Source organism: Amblyomma mixtum, chromosome 5 (genome assembly GCF_055824585.1).
Source record: "Amblyomma mixtum isolate Tamu chromosome 5, ASM5582458v1, whole genome shotgun sequence".
NCBI classification, from domain to species: domain Eukaryota; kingdom Metazoa; phylum Arthropoda; class Arachnida; order Ixodida; family Ixodidae; genus Amblyomma; species Amblyomma mixtum.
The window spans coordinates 171,151,781-171,173,011 of record NC_143016.1 but is presented as its reverse complement, the minus strand read 5'-3'; the positions used below and the strand labels follow the sequence as shown (position 1 = coordinate 171,173,011).

The following is a 21,231-nucleotide window of genomic DNA, read 5'->3' as shown; positions in this document are numbered from 1 at the left end:
GTGTAGCCGTCCAGGACGCGAGAATTCCAATGGCCTGCAGCGCAGCGAACAGACTACACGTTCCCGCAGCTGGCACGGCTGTAACTGCTGCAGGCTTGCGTTGGCACAGAACTAAACCCAGGCCGCGGACCTGCACAATGGCAAACACCTCATCTGCAGTCACGCATGGTGCTGTATCAGTGGTTGTCATTCTGCTGCTGGAAACCAGGTACTCAGATGAAATCCTGATTGTGCTTGTGCTGATGTTGCAAGACAGTCGAAAGTAATCTGGAGCAGCTCACTACGTCATCTGCCACAGCACAAGCGCAACCTTGGGATGTGAAATGTTACATATCGCTAATAATATAACCATGGCAACAATCCTGCTTTGTGGCAATGCTCTGCACCGTATGCAAGCGATTACTGAACTACTACCTACATGTGCATGGGGCACAGCCAACACACGGTGCCTGAGCTATTTCAAGATAGTTAGCCTTTAAAATATACTAGTAAATGATTTCGGTCGCTATTCATCCCATCTTCTCTCCTGTCTACTTCCTGTCAGGCTGGCTGTAGCTCAGGTGCATTAGATACATAGCAGGCACTGCAGATGGCACCCACTCCTTTCTGCCCTTTTTTGTAGCATTTTGTCACAGAACCTGTGTGCACTTTCAGGTGAAGTGTAAAATGAGCAGCAGGAAACAATGACACACAGTCTATGCATCAACTGCTCGAGAGGACTACACTCTGTGGGGGGGGGGGGGGGGGGGCATATTTTCTTGTCTAAGAGATTAACAACATTCCATTACCCCATCTAGACATGCAAATGAAATGACACGCACCCAAACGTGAAAGGTTATTACAGTGTGTGTATCAGTTAGGGAGTGAATTCATAAAAAAAATTAAGTGCTTTTAATAACTTGGTCTGCTTGACAACACATCACATCTTTCACAGAGTGAGTGCACGCTTCGAGAAGCGCCGTTTTTTCCGTCTTTAAGAACGCAAAAACATAAGCGAATGCAAGCCTACAAATCTAGCAATTTAACACTAGGGTACAGACTAAATGGAAGGCCACCAGAAAAACAGCCATCATACACAATTATCACACAGAAACGGCGGCTATTAAGCCCATTACAACAGTTAGTACAGATAAAGAAAGAATTGGTACACAGATGCTTACAAAACACGATGTTTCCACTCTTCCGGTCTTCACTGGCATCGGTTCGTGGTCCGCCTGTTTCAACTGCAGGCTTCACGTGCCGACGAGCAGATGGCACTGGTGCTTCACTAATGTTCTGGTGACCGTGTTCTGGTGACCGTGTTCCGCGTGCCTCCGCTGCCGTCGTGTCGTCTTCAATGATGTATACGTACGTACGTGTACTGCTTGGCCTTTCTGGCCCACCAGCGTGGTTTGCCATTAGGCCGCGGCACTTATGCCGTTGCGTCTCAGGTTTGACGCACGTACACAAGATTTCCGGTACCAATATCTGTTAGAGACAAACGTGACAAGACAATGAGGGACAGTAAACGGGACAAGTAAACTTTACACATGCTTTCAGGGTTCGTTATAGACGAGACGCATTACAGTTGCGCCATTGTCAACTCTTGCAGCTGCCACAGAAAAGTCCGGGCATAGTTTAAAAGTAAACACGATAGACGTAAAAAATGCATGTCAATCGTTTTCAGCACTAAGTACTCGTCACACAGCGGCATGCATTGCATTCGTCAACTGATGAAACTGCCACAAAAGAGTCCGGGCGCAGTTTAAAGAGGACACGAAGGTAGAAAATGCAGTTGAATTGTTTTAGGCATTCATTACTTTATAATGACACAGCGGCATTCATTCAAAGTGCGCACCGGCTCACGGCTGTGTATCGTGCACATGCAACTTCGATACACTAAGCGCACTCAAGCAGTTAACTGCACTCAAAACAAGACATGACCGCACAAACATGCAGGGGCAGCAGACACAAAGCTTACCTTCTCACGTCCTTGGGAAAGAGATGAAATGTGACACCGCCAGACAGGTTATCGCTCGCACATCGTGCAACCGCACACCCCTTTTTTGCGTACGGGGGCCCCATGGCCACAGACGATGCCCTTTTGGCGCAAAAGCGACAGCACCGCACCCAACCGAACGAAACTACACAGAAGCGCTGGCAAAAGGGAAAAGCGGGAAACTGTACACGAACGATGCACACCAAGAACTCGAGCAACAAGCAACGAGGAAAAAGTAGGGCTGGCAGAATCGAGTTTCAAACAAAAGCAAGCAGTATGGTCAAAAGATATGACAAGGGTATGACATCAGAGCACCGTCAACCTTGGCATCGTCCCGCTGCCATTGCCGCTGCTCTGAGCGAACGCTGTCATAAAATTTTTACAAAGCGCTATACTTTCTAACAAAATGCACACAACTAAAACATTTTAAAAAGGAATCACTGCAATTGTTTTTGAATGCTTTTAAAACACAAAATATGTCCTAATTATTTTCCTCTTCTAGTCGTGTTTGTCCACTCATTTCATTTTGGTGCTTTAGTTCCACCACTAATTTGATGTCGCTAGCACTTGGTTCTGGACCGCATTCAAGCTCCGGCTTCGCGACCTATTTCAATTGACCTTGCATGTATACTGTCGGGGAAAAAAGTGGTATACTCCACGCGGCCTGAGCCGGAGCAACGAAAAACTGCATTGCAACGCCGTCTACAGGCGGCATCTCGGACCCAGACAGAAAATCTGTGGCCCATATTATCAGCAGGCATGTCGCTTGGCTCGTTTCACTCTTTCGTGCTTTCGCTCGCAAAAATGCCGAGCGGCGCCGCAGCAGTAGCAATCTCGTGGCCCTCTTTTCTCTTTGCGTCTTCTTTTTTTCCACGCGCGTTCCAGGTAAGGCTTTTGAGAGCCTGCGCGTGCACCGTCATGATGCGATGAAATGCCCGCGCGCGCGTGGCTAACTTGCAGTGGAAGCAGCGTATTTTTAGAACGATATTCAAAACGGACGACAATGAGTGTTACGATTACTATGTCGCCGCGCACTTACCACTGGACGAATTTAACATTTGGAACCACGCAGAAGTCTCTCTTTGCTGTTCGCTTTCGCACTCGGTTAAAATGGCACCGATGGTACTAGTGAACAATAGATGGATGATTGTCGAGCTTAGTAAACAAGGAATGTCACAACGGATCGTTTGACAACTCACTGGAAGAAATCACAAGGAAGTCGACCGGGTCATCAGTGCGCTAACGTAAATATGGTCGTGCGCGCGCACCCAACTTGTCGGAGAAATGCTTCCAACGTCGTCCCTTTTGATTTTACACTTCTGTTTAGAGAAGTCTAAAGTACTGTTCCACTAAAAGGAATTTGATAACGGCACTCATATTTTGCTCATTATTCATGACAGAACACACTTGCAGACAGAAGCAACTTGGTTCTAGCCGCCTGGGGTAAATCGAGGAAATAATTTGCTTGCTCAATAAAGAGGCTGGCTGATTTCCCAAAGTCTTATTTAAAGATGAGAGTGAATGAATATATTCACACTGAAATATAAATCTGCTTAATTTACAACGTTTGTTGCTGTCAAGGCGAATATTAATACTTTGAAAAATTTCCTTCAACTTGGATGACTCTTGATGCACGTGTCGGCATTGACCCGTAGAGGGCGGGGACAAGGTCTGTTCGGGCCCGCAGTTCCTCCCACTCTGTCCTGATAACGTTCCATAGGTTCCAGGTGGCGTGCCGCCAAACGAGTCTTCATGATGCCCCAACCGTTCTCTATTGGGTTAAGGTCGGCACCCACAGGCGGCCATTCCAGCGTCCTAATGCACAATTCCTCGAGCAGTTTGGTAACTGAGCGCGCTCTGTGTACCGGGCTCCTGTCATGCTGCAGCAAAAAGCAACCATCTTCGAATGGTCCTTCCAGCATGTATGGGAGAAGTGTATCACGCAGTGTCGTGCAGTATGTTTCAGCCACAAAGCTTCCCTCAACCCTCACGAATGGGCCCAATCCGTTTTTTGTTCTTGCGCCCCACACGCTGACTGCGCAGCGCCCGCTTGAGAGGACGTCGCGTATCCACGGTGGTAAATACCTGTTAATAAAATGGAAAACAAAGAATGTTAGTACTTTTTAAGATTGTGTGGTGAGATAACATAACGGATTTCTGAAGCTTTTGGAACCGCGTGCCGAACGGAGTTCTAAACGAAGACAGTGTGTCTCAGCTGAATGAATTTCCCTCTGGTGTATACCTATCACCTCAGCGAACATTTTCAGAAGCTTTAGCGTGCTACTTGCGTTTAATAATGCGTCATTTAACCAAGCATGCAGGTGCTGTCTGGCGCGAAATGAGACGCGCTGCAATTCTGAAACTAGGAAGTTAACAAAATTTAGTTGTGTCATACATTATCTTTTAAAATGTCCGGGTTCAAGGTCTCCTCCTTAGTTTAGTATGGCTGCGGAGTTTTCTGCTTCCCTGAACAGTAGCTGAAAATATCGGCTTGCGCAGTTAATACGATTCTTAATCACAGCATCACATTGACTAGGAACATGTCTTCCGAGAAAATACATCGAGAATTCCAGAAAGCAAAGTAATGAAGACATTACAGGAGTTCAAAGCATTAATGGCTAAACATTCATTAGCTGTGCGAATTTGGGCAGTTGATTTCTCAAAGCGGTACTTCACTGTATAGGTCCATTATACATCATCTTTTCATGTTTTTCGTTGTCTCATCATAATTTATGTAGTAACAATGTTTGCGGAGGATGAGAACCTCTCGAATGGACGTGTTCTTCCCATGTGCCATAAAACATTAGCGTGCGAGGCGCTTGCGAAGAACGCCAGAACTTTTAATACGAATTTACACAGAAATCTGGCAAACTCGCTTGAAATAATGGACATCTCTCTGCAAAAAAGGCAGCCTATATAGGTTTGTAATTCATTAAAATACTCTCAAATGATAAAAATCTGACATACAGACGGCGGATATGACCTACGCCGTAAATGATTAAAAAAGCTTATCAATAATGAGATTTTGTTTGCTTTTGATCACATATTGCGTCATCCTGCAGTTAAAAAAACGACAAAAAATTCGTTGGATACCTGCAGCTTACGGGGCGCCACACACGTTGCTTCTGATCCCATCTGGTAGAAAAAGTGCACTCATCTGTGAATACGGCTTCATTCCAGTCCTCCAAGGCCCAGTCGTGCACAGCACGCGCAAACTCTAATCGTTGGCGCCTTTGCGAGTCTGTCAAGCGTGGCTTCTGCGCAGCCACGCAGCTGCTGAGTACTGCCTCTCTCAGCCTTCGTCGAATTGTACGGCCGGAGATTTTCAGATCTAGCTCGCAGCGTATTTCTTTGCATTGATGAATGGATCTGCCACCGCAGCCGCGACAATCAGGCGATCCGTCTCGTCATTGCTCGATCTTGGCCGTCCGCTACGCTCGGCATCATGCAACCTTCCTTCTTCGTCCCTGTATGCCCTTATAATTCGGCCGACAGCTTTACGATTTCTTCCAGTTAGACCACAAATTGTTCGTTGTGACATCCCTTCTATACTGAGCTCGACAATCCTCCACCTCTCGTTCACTGGTACCATCGGTGCCATTTTAACCGAGTGAGAAAGCGAACAGAGCAGACAGACTTCTGCGTGATCCGGAATGTTAAATTCGTCCAGTGGTGAGTCGCGGCGAGATAGTAATCGTAACTCTCATTGTCGTCCGTTGCGAATATCGTTCTAAAAATGCGCTCCTTCCACTGCAAGTTAGCCACGCGCGCGCGGGCATTTCATCGCACCATGACGGTGCGCGCGCAGGCTCTCAAAAGCCTTACGTGGAACGCGCGTGGAAAAAAAGAAGACACAAAAAGAAAAGAGGGCCACGAGATTGCTACTGCTGCGGCGCCGCTCGGCATTTTGGCGAGCGAAAGCGCGAAACAGTGAAACAAGCCAAGCAACATGCCTGCTGATAATATAGGCCACAGATTGGCTGTCTGGGTCCGAGATGCCGCCTGTAGACGGCGTTGCAATGCAGTTTTTCGTTGCTCCGGCTCCGGCTGCGTGGAGTATACCACTTTTGTCCCCGATAGTACATACGCAAAATTTGCTTTTTAACAGCACTGGGGAAAGTTTAGGTAGCTTCTAGATTCATTTTGTCGTTTAGGTATTTTTTAGCTACTACTGCATCACATATAGGTACTTTTTGGTCACTGGATTTGAGAACGCTGTTTAATGCTGCTTAGAGAGGGCCTGCTCACTATTGTTGTGACGGAAACTGAGTACTGGCGGAAATCTAGCCACGGCTGGGGAATGACCGGCCATACAGCTTGCCAGTAGCTTCCGGGTGTGTCGTTTCGTACGCTCTTATTCAGTGTTTTTTTTTTATGTCAGAAAGCCTTGTCTCTGGAAACTGTTCTTGTTGTCATCCAGAAATAAGCGCCCAGTGCATCTTTAAGGGCTAGCTGTCCGGGAATGACGGCGCGCACTTCATGACGCCAAGCGACGAAGCGGTCTGAAAGTAGGCTTGCTGCCGCCCAAACGATGCCAGCGGTGTTGTGTGCGTCTTTGCGTGCGCGAGTGAGGGGTTATGAAAATGCTGAAAGGAAGTCGAATATGTGCCGCTGTGCATAAGTTATTTTTGGCGATGAGACAAGCAATTCACGTTCCAGGTAAGCACTTCAAATTGACGGAAAAAGTGGCCTGAGTGCACCGGTGTCTTCCCGCCGTCTTGGGCTGCCGTCGGCCGCGTAATGCAGAGAATAGTTCAAAACAAGTTGATCGACAAGTTACCAAGGTGTGAATGATGTCACGTGCTTTCACCGTTAATTTACTTTGTATGCAGTGCGTGTGGCTTCGAAGCTGCCATGGACTATTTTTCAAGTATTAGACCGGCTTCAACACTCCGCAGTGTTCGTTCATGCGTTTGTAGGTAGTACTCGTGCTTTGTGTTGCGTCAGGATATGCGAGACTCGTGAGTATATTTTCTATCCCCTGTGTGATAAATATGTGAATAAAGATCGTCATTGGAATACTTCACAGTGACGCATATTTACTTCCTTTTCTCGTTTGTCGCCCGACTCATGCCGTTGTTAAGCAGTGCGATGTTTCTTTACAAAACTGGTCTGGGAATGATGCTCTAAGGCATTTTGTTTTCTTGCGCCCTGGACGTCCTTCACGACGTGCGTACCGTCAAAATGGCATGCAAAGTGGCAGTAACGAAAAGACTCTTCGTTGTTAACATATGAATTGGTGCCTCCTGTGAAACAGTGCTTATATTTCCTATGGCCGTCTTGAAAAACGCTTCTACCTGCTTTCTAATGACGTCTCTACATGTCACAGAGTGAGTCAGTTGCATAGCCTTTGATTTAAGCCTACTTGTTTAGTTGTTGCTTGCCTTCAAAATCAGTAAGTAATGCGGCAGGAGGTATTTCATTCTGTAACCTGCCATGTCGCTGTGTTGTGTTTGAAAGAGCAGACAAACACCGAGTGATTCTTGAGTCTAACTTCGCAGTTGATATTAGCCCGAGCTTTCAAACACAGATGATTTAACGGGTTTGTACACAAGATAACTAATTAAGAGACCGAAGGAAGGCAGAAGAAGTGAAGTGTGGGTATGCAGGCACAAAGAAGTCATGGAAACTGCACGTATTCGTTGAGAACGGTGCCTTGCAAATACAAGAAAGAAGCAGTAAGAAAGTTCATAACTTTCCTGGTTGTACTTCATGGCCTTCAACAAAATGGAGGCTGTGCATGTTTTTTTACTGCATGTAACCAGGATCTACCAAGTAAGCTTTTTCCTATTGAAATATTCGAACTTGTGTGACTTGAAAATCAGCAAGAAAGGCGAGTGACATCGGTATGCCGCGGAAATGGGCGTCGTGGTTGTCGAAATGGTTACCTCATCGGCCCAGTTGGTATTTGTCTCTTTTTTCGCGTTGCTGGTTAGAAGTCCGCCAAGCTAACCTAGGAGCCAGGAGGAACATTTGCACCTGTCAGGTGTGTTACTCCAGAGGAGTTAGCTTTGTTCATTTGCAAATTTTGCGCCACTGCTCGGCAGCGCGCATAAGCACGTTTCCGCTGCTCCGAGACCCTTCCTGTGCTCCGTATTATTCTAGCCGCAGCTGTACAGGGTCGTCCACTCTTGGGGTGATCACCGCTCCCCGTGGCTGCGCTCCGCGGAGCGCCAGTGCGTCCGGCGCGGCCGCGCATCGAAGCAAAGCTGCGCATGCGCGGGGGGAACTAGGGGAGGTGCTTCGCGTCGTCTGCTACAGCGCTGGAGCGCGCCGCTCTTGCTTTGCTGTGAAGCGCACTTCACTGAGCTCCAGCGACTGAGGGACCGAGACGGCATCGCGGGAAAGAGCACTTTAATCGCGGCAGCGTATTGGTTTCGCCTAGAGCATGTGAACAGCCTGTTTCTTCACCGTCAGAAAGTCAATTCAATGCAGAAACTGAAACAAGCATCTCCGCAGATAAACGACTTAAGCATTGCCCCCCCCCCCCCCCCCGATTGATGAGGATAAAATGACTAAAGCGCTATTCTTTTGCGCGCTGTGCTGGTGCTATTTTTTGTTGTTGCCGCAACTGTTAGTGCCGTGTGTCTGGAGATCCTATCAGGCGCGCTTTTCTTGGTTTAGGGCGATGACGTGATGAGCATAGCGCGCAGTTTCGTGCATCGCTTGATGCTATATCGAATTTGATTAATGGGGCTAATAAAACGGCCAACACCCGTCGCTCTGCAGATGGAATCCCACACATCCGGCACGCTCGAAGGCTGATCAAACTATTTGGTCACCGCTGAGGCCTCTGGTTAATATAAACCGCTCGGGGTTTATTAACGTGCGTTTCCATAGCAGAGCCACGGGCGTTATTGCATTATGTCATTAAAATTACCGAGGTCACTTAACACTGCTTGCGTGCTGTGAATGCGAAATCATTTATGGGTCATCATGAATTCTGCTGCGTGTTCTATTAAAGGTTTCCCCCACCTTTACCATAAAGGCCTTTGTCCAGAAGGTCTTTGGCCTATAATCATTTACCACAAAAAGCGTTCGACCCGAAGGCATTTAACAATCTCATAATGACTATCAGCATTTATTATGCCCTTTACCTAAAGGCCTTTTAGCTAAAGGTATTTGTCCTAAATGCCTTTGACCTAAAGGTCTTTGCCATAAAACTTTTTTCTGAAGGCCTTTATTGTTTATCATTAGTGCCTTTCACCATTAATAATAATGTCCTTTACCTAAAGGTCTCTATTGCAAAGGCCTTTCACCTTAAGGACTTTGTCCTAAAGACCTTTCACTATTATCACTACTAACTATTAATACTGCTAACTATTATCCCGTACACACATCTCTGATGTCTAGGCTATATTTCAATTATGATGTCTGGCTTTCCTTGATTACGTCATCTGAGTTTTTGGACCACTTTTGCAAACAGCAACATCCGGGTTTCGTTGCCGATAAGCCATATAATGTCGCTATAAAGGTGAAATGTTATAGGGCAAAAGAAGGACGAACACAGATAGTCCATGGACAGGACAGCCGCTGCCCGCTCCTGGCCACAGGACAGCGCCTGTCCTGTCCATTGACTATCTGTGTGTTCGACCTTCTTTTTGAGTTGCAAAAGTTGACCTTTCTTCAGAATGAACCAAGCAGCCGTGGAACACGTTTTATTCTATATTGTCTCCATCGAAGTACTGCCTCCGCGGCTGCGGTTGAACCCGCAACGTTTGGATCAGGGGCAAGAGCGAAAGTCACTGAGTCACGGCAGCGGGTTTCTCAATGATACGAAGCCGCACAGCACCAGCGCGAGTTCAGCTTGAATCATGTCCGAGATGTATAGGATGGCGGTCTGTGGTAGCCGAGTCATGCTACCCGCTCTTATCAGCTTACGATGCTGATACGTGGCTGCTCATGACTGCTCAACGAAGGGGCTGGCCACTCTCAAGCGAATGATTCTCGGATTGTTCGTAAAAGCGAAGGCCAGCGGACGTTTTTACTCTGACCGCAGTTCTGTCGGCTTGCATGATCATCGTGCGATCAGCTTTGGAATATGGATTGCTTTTATCTTTTGCTGCTTCCCATGCCCCTTCGGCGACAAAAACTCTTTGACAGCGCAGGCCCATTTCATTTCCCGGTGCACTTTCGAAAAGGTAGCCATGTCGCGGGTGCCAGAAAATGAAAGACGGCGCATTGTAGATCTCTGCCTTCAAAACTATTCCCAAAGAGTTATATCAGAGATGACTAATCGGCCATTTAAAACTGTGAATCGAATCATCCAGGCGTACAAAAAGGAAGGAAGAATTGCTGATGCTCCCCGTAAAGCCCGGCCCAAAGTGACCACGGAAGAGGACGACATGGCCATTGTTGCGGCGGTGGCTGACAACCCCACTTCAACTGTTCGCGAAATTAAGAATAACCTCGGGCTGGATGGCGTCTCAGACACGACTATCAAGCGTCGCCTCTACGCGGCAGGTCTGAAAAGCAGAACGGCGGCGCAAAAGCCAATAGTGAGCGCGGCCAACAAAGTAAAGCGCGTAAACTTCGCCCTTCAGCATGAGCAGTGGACCGAAAACGAATGGAGAAAAGTCGTCTTCACAGATGAGTCCACCTTTACAACAAGATGGGACCAGAGGCAGCGAGTTTGGCGCCCCGAGAACTGCCGGTAAGCATAATTAGCGTGAGCTCTCATGTCTTGCAAGTGCGCAGGAACTTTGCACAGATATGGAAACGAAGATGTTGATAGCTTGTTACTCTATTCAAAAAATTTCAATGATAGCATGTGTTCAAATTATAATTCATGTTGCGCTTTTTCTTCCGTGTTTTAAAGGAAATATTGAGCTAATAAATGTCATCTCGCAAGCCATATTTTCAGCGCAACGATTTTTGGGTTTCATCCCAGATTATATATACGTTTCTGTATCCCGTATTTACTTCCTGCCAAAGAGTTTAGAAAATTTTGAAACCAAAGACAATCTCCGATTTACTAGCGTTGTGCTGGACCCACGAGCGAAGAAATGTTTGCCTGAAGCTGGGCATAAATCGTGATCTATGTTGGTGCTTGTATTTTAGATTTAACGTCTTATGTCACATAGGCTATGTGAGACGCCATAGAACAGCGCGCTAAAAGAACCTTGACCGTCTAAGCGGTCTTTAAAATGTTATGATATCGCATACATCAAATGCGTTTTACATTTCGACCGCTCCTAACACGGCCGCCGCGGCCAGGTTTCGTTCCCGCGAGTTGGGATCGGTAGCCTGCGCCATATTGTAATGAGATCAAAAATGACAAAATGTGCGGCCACCGGGGTCTTTGTTCATTCCTTTCGTATTATATTCCGTGATAACCACTGGAATAACAGGAAAGGCACGGTGGCTGTATATTTGACTCTGGGGACGAGTTCAATTGCGTTTCAGCCTGTTAGTGCCAAGCCAAAATCTTAAGAGGTCAGAACATTTCGGTATTCATTACTCTCAGTCCAGACTCTGCATCTGCTTGTTTAAAAAAGGAAATACAATTTTTTTTATAGATACATGCCGGAGTTTATCCAGCGGGTCGCAGCTAGCGGCCGCTCTGCTGTGAGCGTCTGGGGCGTAATGACTGCTGAAGGACTTGGACCTCTTGTTCAAATCCAGGGCCGCTTCAATGCGGACTCATACTGTTCAATCCTGGACGACGTGCTGCTGCCGTATCTAGTCGGAGGACCATTTCCGGACAATGAATTTATCCTGCAGCACGACAACTCTCCGATTCACAAGGCAAGAAAGGTCGGTGCCTACCTGGACGACCGTGGCGTGGCAGTTCTGGACTGGCCACCACAATCACCCGACATCAACGTCATCGAGAATGTTTGGGGCAGAATGAAATTTTCTATGGCACGCCGACCACTCCACAGCCTCTCAGCGGACGCGCTTTGGACAGCTGTGGAAGAGGAGTGGGATCGCCTTAGGTCCAACACTAGCTTTTGTCGTTCGCTGTACAGCTCCATGCCAAGCAGAATGCGAGCTGTCATTGACGGTGGTGGCGAAGCCACTCGCTACTGAACAGAGTAGAGTTTTAAGAAAGAACTGCTCTGCAATGACGCCAACAGCGATTAGAGCGAAGATATGGGCCCAGGAGAAAACAGACCAAAAAAAGGCACACCAGTAAGCAAGAAACGCTCACATATCCATACCAAAGTATCGCACGAGCCCCATCGCTTGTCTCCTCCTTTCAACTTGGGTTATGCATTTTCCCCCACCCCGACCACTTTTTCTGAGGTGAAGGGCACCCTCACAAGTACCGTCTTCAAGAGAGATGGTGACTCACTTCGTTTGTTTTCAGGCAGAAATAGTTGTGCCTCTTACGTCTAAAGTGTCATGTCTTTTACTCAACGTCTTTTCCGTGTCTAACTGTGCAGAAAATGTTTTTGTAAATATATGTCACTCATTTCTTTCCTCTTTCACTTGACTTCTCTGTGTTGCTTCTTTCTCACAGAATACAGCTTAATTGTAAGCTAGAAAACAGACACGTCTCTCATAGCTTTTCCCCTCCAACCGCCTATTCAAAACGAACACAAACAGCATTCTCAGACAGTGTGCATTGATCCCAGAGACTCAAAAAAGAAAAAAGAAACGTCAGTGCTACCTGCCTTACAACAGCTTATGAATGTAATAATCAAAGAATTGATTTGCGATTAATCTACCTTAGAATGCGACTTCCCGCGTCAGGTATCCCACAACGAACCGGAACTGCTTCGGCGATTTTACATCAAGTGATGGTAATCAAAATAATTTGTTAGTTGGTTTGTTTATCGGGTTTAACGACATTAAGCGACTCAGGATATATGGGACGCCATAGTGGAGGGCTCCGGAGAATTTCGACCACCTGGGGTTCTTTAACGTGCAATGACATCGCACAGTACAAAGGCGCCTTGCGTTTCGTCTTCATCGAAACGCGGCCGGGATCGAACCCGCACCCTCGGGATCAGCAGTCGGAAGCCCTAACCACTGAGCCACCGCGGCTTCACATGACGTAAATAAGTTGTATTTTTTATCGGATCTAGAAATATGACTATGGGGCGTAAGGTTGCGACCCTTTGATCGCAGAAATCAGTTGCTATGCCGGACAGCGCAGTGTCGCACATCCCGTAAAGCGATCCACGAACACCTACGAGCGACATTAACACAACAATAAAATAGCCGCGGAGAAGCTGAGATCACTGATTAGCTTCTGTCAAAGTACTGTTTTTATTGCCCGGCTTAATGGTAGAAGAAATGACAAGCAAATGAACAAAATATATATACGAGTGAACAATCGCTCAATTTTTTTTTCCTGATTTTACACGGATGTTGGCCATTTTATTAGCCCCATTAATCAAATTCGATATAGCATCAAGCGATGCACGAAACTGCGCGCTATGCTCATCACGTCATCGCCCTAAACCAAGAAAAGCGCGCCTGATAGGATCTCCAGACACACGGCACTAACAGTTGCGGCAACAACAAAAAATAGCACCAGCACAGCGCGCAAAAGAATAGCGCTTTAGTCATTTTATCCTCATCAATCGGGGGGGGGGGGGGGGGGGGGGGCAATGCTTAAGTCGTTTATCTGCGGAGATGCTTGTTTCAGTTTCTGCATTGAATTGACTTTCTGACGGTGAAGAAACAGGCTGTTCACATGCTCTAGGCGAAACCAATACGCTGCCGCGATTAAAGTGCTCTTTCCCGCGATGCCGTCTCGGTCCCTCAGTCGCTGGAGCTCAGTGAAGTGCGCTTCACAGCAAAGCAAGAGCGGCGCGCTCCAGCGCTGTAGCAGACGACGCGAAGCACCTCCCCTAGTTCCCCCCGCGCATGCGCAGCTTTGCTTCGATGCGCGGCCGCGCCGGACGCACTGGCGCTCCGCGGAGCGCAGCCACGGGGAGCGGTGATCACCCCAAGAGTGGACGACCCTTACATACATACGTACTACAAGAGTAAGGTTTTTGAGCTTTTCGTGCGTCGTCTTTTTTTTTCCACCAGACTTGAAAACTACGGTCCCGTACTTGCTTACACCGACAAATGTCACCCAAAAAAAAAGGCACAGCGCGTCGAGCCACAGGCCGTGGGCATTTTTTTTTTTTCCTTCTACGCACCGACCGGCGAGGCTGCATCATGCAGCATCGTTCCTCCGGCCGCTCCCGCCCACGGCGTAGCATGCCACAGCGTGCGCGCGCCCTTCACAACTGCGCCGGCGTACTAAGCTATTGCTCGAAATGCAGCGTAATTTTGCATAAAGTGCTTGAAATGTCGCGTACTTTTGCAAAAACAAAACATTCCTTCCTTAACTTTGTCACTAAATGCAAGAATGCCATGAACAACAGCCGGCTGGGCACAGAGCGAGCGCACCGCTTCACGAACTGCAGACAGGAAACGGCGGCCGGCGCGGTCGCCCTAAATTGCTTGCAATGCAGCGTACTTCCACAAATAAACATTTCTCACCTTGCCGCCGCCCTGAACAGGAGGTGTTCTGCGTCGAAGGGCAAGAGAGACGAAAAAAATTGCGGTCTGCCCGCACGAACAAATACGCCGCACGCTTTCACGCGCACAAAACTGCCACCACGACGCTCCGACGCCTGCTGCTCAGATGGGTCTGAGCCGCCGCGCCGGCCACCCGCCCGCGCGCGTGGGCGCGTTTAAAGACTGGTGGCGCCATCCGGGAGGCGGCACATTATTTATTGGAGGAGGATGATTTCGCTTCATTTCCTGGGGCCAGATTTCGCCGAGTGTCCGCTCTTTACCAATATCTTTCTCTATGAGTGAACGGCTAGCGTACGCGATAACTTTCTGCTGTCTGCCATTTTTCTGAATGAGGACCGCTCCTAAGCCCACACTGCTTGCATCGCTATGGACTTCGGTTTCGGCGTTTTCATCAAAGTGCCCGAGCACAGGAGGGTACTGTAAGCGGCGCTTCACCTTGTTGAAAGCTTCCTTTTGCGGCCTTTCACATTTAAAAGGCATGCCAGCCTTGGTAAGTTGGGTCACAGGTTCAGCGATGCGCGAAAAGGTCTTGACGAATCGCCGGTAATAAGCGCACAATCCAAGGAATCTGCGTATAGCTTTCTTGTCATTAGGCTGTGGAAACTCTGCGATCGCAGCCGTCTTCTGGGGGTCTGGGCGAACTCCATCCTAGCTTACGAAGTGACCGAGGAACAGCATCTCCTCGTAGGCGAAGTGGCACTTCTCTGGTTTCAGTATTAGGCCTGAAGATTTGATTGTTTCCAGCACTATCCGAAGCCTTCTGAGGTGGTCTTCGAAGCTTGAGGAGAAGACAACAACGTCGTCTAAGTCGACTAGGCAAATTTGCCACTTCATGCCTGCGAGCACCGTATCCATTACAACCCGGAATTTCGCTGGGGCAGAACAGAGGCCGAATGGCATCACCTTGAACTCGAAGAGTCCGTCTGGTGTGATGAACGCAGTCTTCTCGCGATCTCTTTCGTCGACTTCAATTTGCCAATAGCCGCTCTTCAGGTCCATCGATGAGAAGTACTTAGCGTTGCACAGCCCATCCAATGTGTCGTCGATGCGGGGGAGGGGGTAGACATCCTTCTTCGTAATGCTGTTCAGGGGGCGGTAATCGACGCAAAAGCGAAGGGTGCAGTCTTTCTTTTTCACTAGGACGACTGCTGCTGCCCAGGGGCTCCTAGGTGACTGGATGACGTCGTCTCGAAGCATTTCCTCAACTTGCTTGCGGATAGCTTGGCGTTCTAGCGGCGATACGCGGTAGGGGCTTTGTCGCAGTGGTCGGGCGTGTTCGTCTGTGACAATGCGGTGCTTGGCAAGTCCCGTTCGTCGCACATTCGATGCTGATGAGAAGCAGTCGCTGTAGCTTTGAAGAAGAATGCGTATTTGGTCTTGTCTGCTTCGGGGTAATGCCGGGTTGATGTCGAACGTGGGTTGATGGCCTTGGTCGGGGAGGGCAAATATGCCTCTGATGTCTGGCAGCTCGTCGAGAAAGGCAATCGTCGTATTGCCCGTATTCTTCGGTGAAGTTTGTTAGCAGGGATGTTAGCCATTTCGGATTTGGGCGACTCCCCTTGCGACGCCCAGTCCTCGATCAAGGAGTAACTGGGTGTTCCCCTCGACGACGCCTTCGGCAGTTTCGATGTGTCCTGTACCTATGCAGGCGACGACACTTGATCGGGGCGGCACGCTCAGTGCTTCGTCGAGGACGTTTAAAGCAACGCGATGAGTCGCTGTCGTCGCTGCAGATATGGCTTTGACCATGGAAAGCTTGATCGACTTGGATCGAAGGTCGATGACCGCCCGATGTTCATTCAGGAAGTTCATTCCCAAAATCACGTCTCGCGAGCATTTCTGTAGGACCAGAAAGGTTGTAGCATAGGTTCACCCATTTACTGTAACTCTCGCGGTGCAGCGGCCTGACGGCGTAATAAGGTTACCACCTGCGGTGCGGATCAGCGGACCATCCCAAGTTGTTTTCACTTTCCTGATTTGGACAGCGAATGGCCCGCTCATGACGGAGTAGTCAGCTCCCGTGTCGACCAAGGCAGTAAGCGCGTGACCGTCGACCGTAACTTTAAGGTCACTTGTTCGCGTTCTTGTATTGCGCGTTGTATTTGGTGTCCGATCTCGGCTTCGTCGGGTAGTGAGGCTGCGGTGGGCGTACCCCGACGTTACTGCTATGGGCAGCGGTAAAGGCGTCAAGTCTGGCCGCGTCGTCGTCGTCGTCGGTGTTGTCGTCGAAGTTGTCCGAGGTGTCGTCGGAGGTGTCGTCGGAGGTGTCGTCGGAGTTGTCGTCGGAGTTGTCGTCGGTGGAGGATCTTTGTCCTTGCGCTTAGAAGCAACCTCACCTGCAGAGGCTGCTTTATTCAGTTTAACCTTCGAGGGCTGGGGGAGCGTCCACGCACGGCGCAACCTCGGCTAGGAGATACAAAGCGCGGGGACGATGGCGACGGGGAACGTGATAGGCGGCTCGGAGTTGAGCATTCTTCTCGACGCAAAAACTTTTCGATTTCGTCTGGTCTCTGGCTGCGTGGGCGTCGTGGGGCGTCGTAAGAGAACCCTCGGATATCCATTCTCCTGTATGGGCAGTACCGGAGAATGTGACCGGCTTCGCCGCAGTGGAAGCATAGTGGGCGGCGCTGGTCGGATGTTCTACACTCGTCGCAATTCCTCGGCCCTATGCGACGCTCGTAGGACGGGCGGGTTGGGGAGAGCGGGCGGGGGTCCAGCGCAGCTGGCTAAGGGCGACATGGGCTTGGGTCCCGTCGTCGAGGTGCAGGACAGCGCACTCCTGCGGCGTAAGACATGTCTGAGGGGCTCCATAGGCTGCGTGGTGGTCGGCGTCACACCCAAGGCCTGTTGAACTTCGCCCCGGATGACGTCAGTGAGCGATGTAAGCTGCAACTGCGTTCTCGTTGGTAGCAATCGTCGGAGCTCTTCACGCACAACTTGACGTATAACCTCCCGCAAGTCATTGTTGTTAGCGGTGTCCAGGCAGCTTGCCGAGAAAACGCGCTGCTGGCGGTCATACTGGCGGGCTCGGGCATCAAGAGTTTTTTCCATCGTGGATGCCTCTTCTAAGAATTCCGCGACGGTTTTCGGTGGGTTGCGGACGAGGCCGGCAAAGAGTTGCTCTTTAACTCCTCGTATAAGCAACTTCACCTTCCCTTCTTCCATCATGTTCGCGTCGGCACGCCGGAAGAGACCCTTTATCTCCTCAGTATATACTGCAACGTTCTCGTTTGGGTGTTGTATGCGAGACTGTAGCAGCTGCTGGGTTCTCTCCTTTCGCATGACGTTTGTGAAGGTCTTCTGAAGCTGCTCCTTGAAGGTTTCCCAGTTCGTGAGACTAGCTTCCTCATTTTCAAACAGATTCTGGCTGGTCCGTCCAAGGCGAAGAAGACGTACAATCTTTGTCAAAAGTAACCAGGCTTCATGGTTTGTTTCTAGCTTGCATGGTGGAGCCCTTGTGCTTTTCTACAGATCAAAACGTGTTGGAAGGCAAGAATACCCCCAATATATCTTCAACGGCCATTTCAGCTTCAGAGAAGCTGTAAGGGCTCCACTGTACGAGCTAGAAGAAAACCATGCAGCCTGGTTACTTTTGACAAAGACTGTACCTTAATTTCGTGGCATCGTCCCATTGGTTAATAATAGCCAGACGGTCGAACTGTTCGAGTCATTCTTTGGGGTCGGCGCCAGGCGAAGCGTCGAAGGTTGGTGGCACCCGGGGCTGCTGAAGAATGATTGGAGTGGTCGTCTGGGGCAAGCTCTGGTGGACGTTGCTACTTGCTTTCGCTTCCGTGTAGGGTCCGGCAGAATCCCGAACTCAGGTGCGTCCCCTAGCAGACGTCGGCTTCAGCGGCGGACTGGACTCAGGTCCTGCGGTAGATGATTCAGAGGGCTGGTGTCACGACTTGTAGGGGGTGTCCGGAACATGAAAGGCTACCCAACACCTCCACCAGATGTGACGTTGTAGTGACGGCAGTCCAGCGGTCAAGAAGACACCAACCAGTCTTGGAAACGAAGCTCTTCATTTGGGCTGACTTGTGCCCGCAAAAGAACTGAATCACTCGGCGGCGGCGTGGAAAGAGAAGTTCATTTTTTCTCTAATGTCAACAAAAATACAAAAATACCAAAATACAAAGCAAAACTGCTGAACTCAAAGTTCTGATCTTTCAAGCACATGCGCAGTGACGCAGCATTGAGCATGTCAGTAGGGCAGTAATGAGGCCGACACTCAGCCGCCGCGCAGGACGATGAAGTATGTCGACCATTTGCGCAAAAACTCAGCCTCGCTCATTGACACTGCGTCCACGCATGCTTGCTCAAAGAGGCGCGTCCGGAGACGCTGCAACATTGGAAACATTGCTCTTTGCGGACGCCCATTTAAGGAAGCCGCTCCACGCTGCCGCCACATAACGAACATGCCGACACACAAAAGCATATTTGTAAACAGTTCGCGTGAACTAGTGCGCGCTTCGAGGTGGGTTAAAAACATGCGTGACACCAGTATCCAAAAGATGCGCGCAACTACACACTCAAACATTGCGTGCCGCAATGTTTCTAAGAGACCGCATTGCGGGCATCGGACGGAGGGCGCCACGCCCCACGCCGCAAGGCGGTCTCTTGTGGGCAGGACCCGCCAGCCTCGCAACCAGCCGAAGTCCCTGATGTCTGCAGGAAGTGCAGCTGAGGTCAGCTGGCGCCGGCGTGCCCGTCTCGTTTTCTGGAGTTGTTCGCGGGTGAGCTCTACTACCGTTAGTGCCTCACACATCCTGGAGGGCGGAGTTTCATCAACATCCAGATCGGGCACGCTGGCAGACAACGACGCTAGTGTGCGACGCACGTTAACGAAAAATGCCGGCGGCCGCTCGGCTGTAGGGCCAACCACGTGTTATGTAAAAAACACGTTACGCGCTGTACCCAGGAAGTATGTGAGGAGTGTTCTCCCGGGATAGTCTGGGTTGCGTACAAGATCTCGTACTCCTCGCAAGGCGAGCACATTGCACATTGTGCGGATACAAGGTATACCAAACCCACCCATGTACGATGGAAGGCGCATGAACATTCGTGACACAAGTTCGGTTTTGCCCGCCCAAACGAAAGAGCCACAGGCCGAGGTTAGCCTGCGAGCAAACGTGCGCGGTGGGTTTGCGACGCGGGCGACAAAAAAACATGCGGCTAGGATTGTGGACTTAACTACATAGCTGCGCTCTGCCATTGAAAGGCGGAAAGTTGACGCCACCGAGAGGCGTTTCTCAGCATTCGTGCGGAGGTTAGTCCAGGTTTCGCGGGCTACTTCTCCGCTGGCGAGGAATACTACTCCCAGGACTTTCACTCCCTGCACCCACTCCACCTCGCCCGCAAGGTTCGGTGTGAAGGTGCCAAACCTTAGCGCCTTGCTTTTTCGCCTGTTCAATAGGGCCCCCGATATCTCGCTGTACTCGAGAAACAGCCGCGAAAAGGCTGCGTAGCTATCTTCGTCCTTGAGGAAAAGCGACACGTCGTCGGCGTAGGCCGAAACTTTGATTTGGTCCTGGCCAGGCAGAGGGAAGCCGCGTATGGATGGGCTGTCGTTAATGCGCCGGATGAGTGGATCGAGGCATAACACAAACAATGTTGGGGAGAGGGGGCATCCTTGCCTTATGCCCCGGGTGACTGAGAAGGGAGCGCTCTGGTGGCCGTTTACAGAGAGACGAGCATTCAGGTCTGCGTAAAGTAAGCGCAGCCTGCTGACAATTTGCGGCGGGAATCCGAGGGCTTCGAGGACTCCGAACAGATACGAGTGTTCCACCCGATCGAATGCTTTCGCCTGATCAAGCGAAACAAAACACCCGCTAAAGCCCGTCCTGCTGGCAAATGTGAACAGGTCTCTTGTGAGTGCCAATGCATGAAACACAGAGCGGTCAGGCACGCTGCTGGTTTGAGCCCGGTGGATTAGGTGAGGCAGGATCGTCCGCATTCTTGTGTTTATTAAAGATGCGACTATTTTGTAGTCAGCGTTTAAGAGGCTTATGGGCCGCCATGCTTGTGGGTCGGAGGGGTCACCGCCCGCTTTCGGAATCAGTATGATGCGACATTCGCGGAAAGAGTTTGGACGTAACCCATCCGCGAGGAAGCCGTTGACCATCTTCAGGAGCGCTCCTTGGATCTCGTAAATAAACTTTAAATAAAAACTTGTTGGAATGCCGTCTGGACCGGGAGCAGAGGCCGCATTCATACTCTGCAGGATGGCGTGCAGCTCTTGGCTTGTGGCTGGTGCGCTAAGGTTTTCATGCAACTCTTCAGCTACTCGTGGCAAGTTTCCAAAAAAAGCTTTGTAGAAGCCCGTAATAACCATCTTGAAGATTTAGCCAACTGTCCGTAGAGAACAGGTTCGAGAAGTGACTTGCAAAGATCGTGCAGATATCGGACGCGGTTTTGCTTTGGGTGCCGTCTGGAAGTGTCACGAAAGGCACAGTAGCGGGAGCTAATTCCTCTGCCGTGCCTGCGCGTACGTGTCGTAGCACAGCCGGGTCTGATATAGGCCGCCCGAGCTGGTGTGCACGACTAGCTGCCCGTGATGACTGGCAGAGCAACACGTAGTAACGTGCTTTAAGTAGACTCAGGTAATCGCTCATAGCAAAGGTTAAGGGTGCTCCCCTTTGCACTATACGGATGCGCTTGAGGGTGTCATTCAGTGCATGAGTTACCCGGCGTCTGCGGTCTTGACCGGCCGCCACCAGATTGTTGTTGTGTTGAATTTATTGGCGCATAAGCAGCTAAGGCTATCATGC

The 21,231-nt window shown here is 49.7% G+C and overlaps 1 protein-coding gene across 1 annotated transcript in view; it reads left to right on the top strand.

Moving 5' to 3' along the window:
* LOC149344683 (uncharacterized) overlaps window positions 1-21,231 on the top strand; it is a 62,075-nt gene that overhangs the window by 2,748 nt on the left and 38,096 nt on the right. The gene's annotated exons all lie outside the window — the stretch shown is intronic.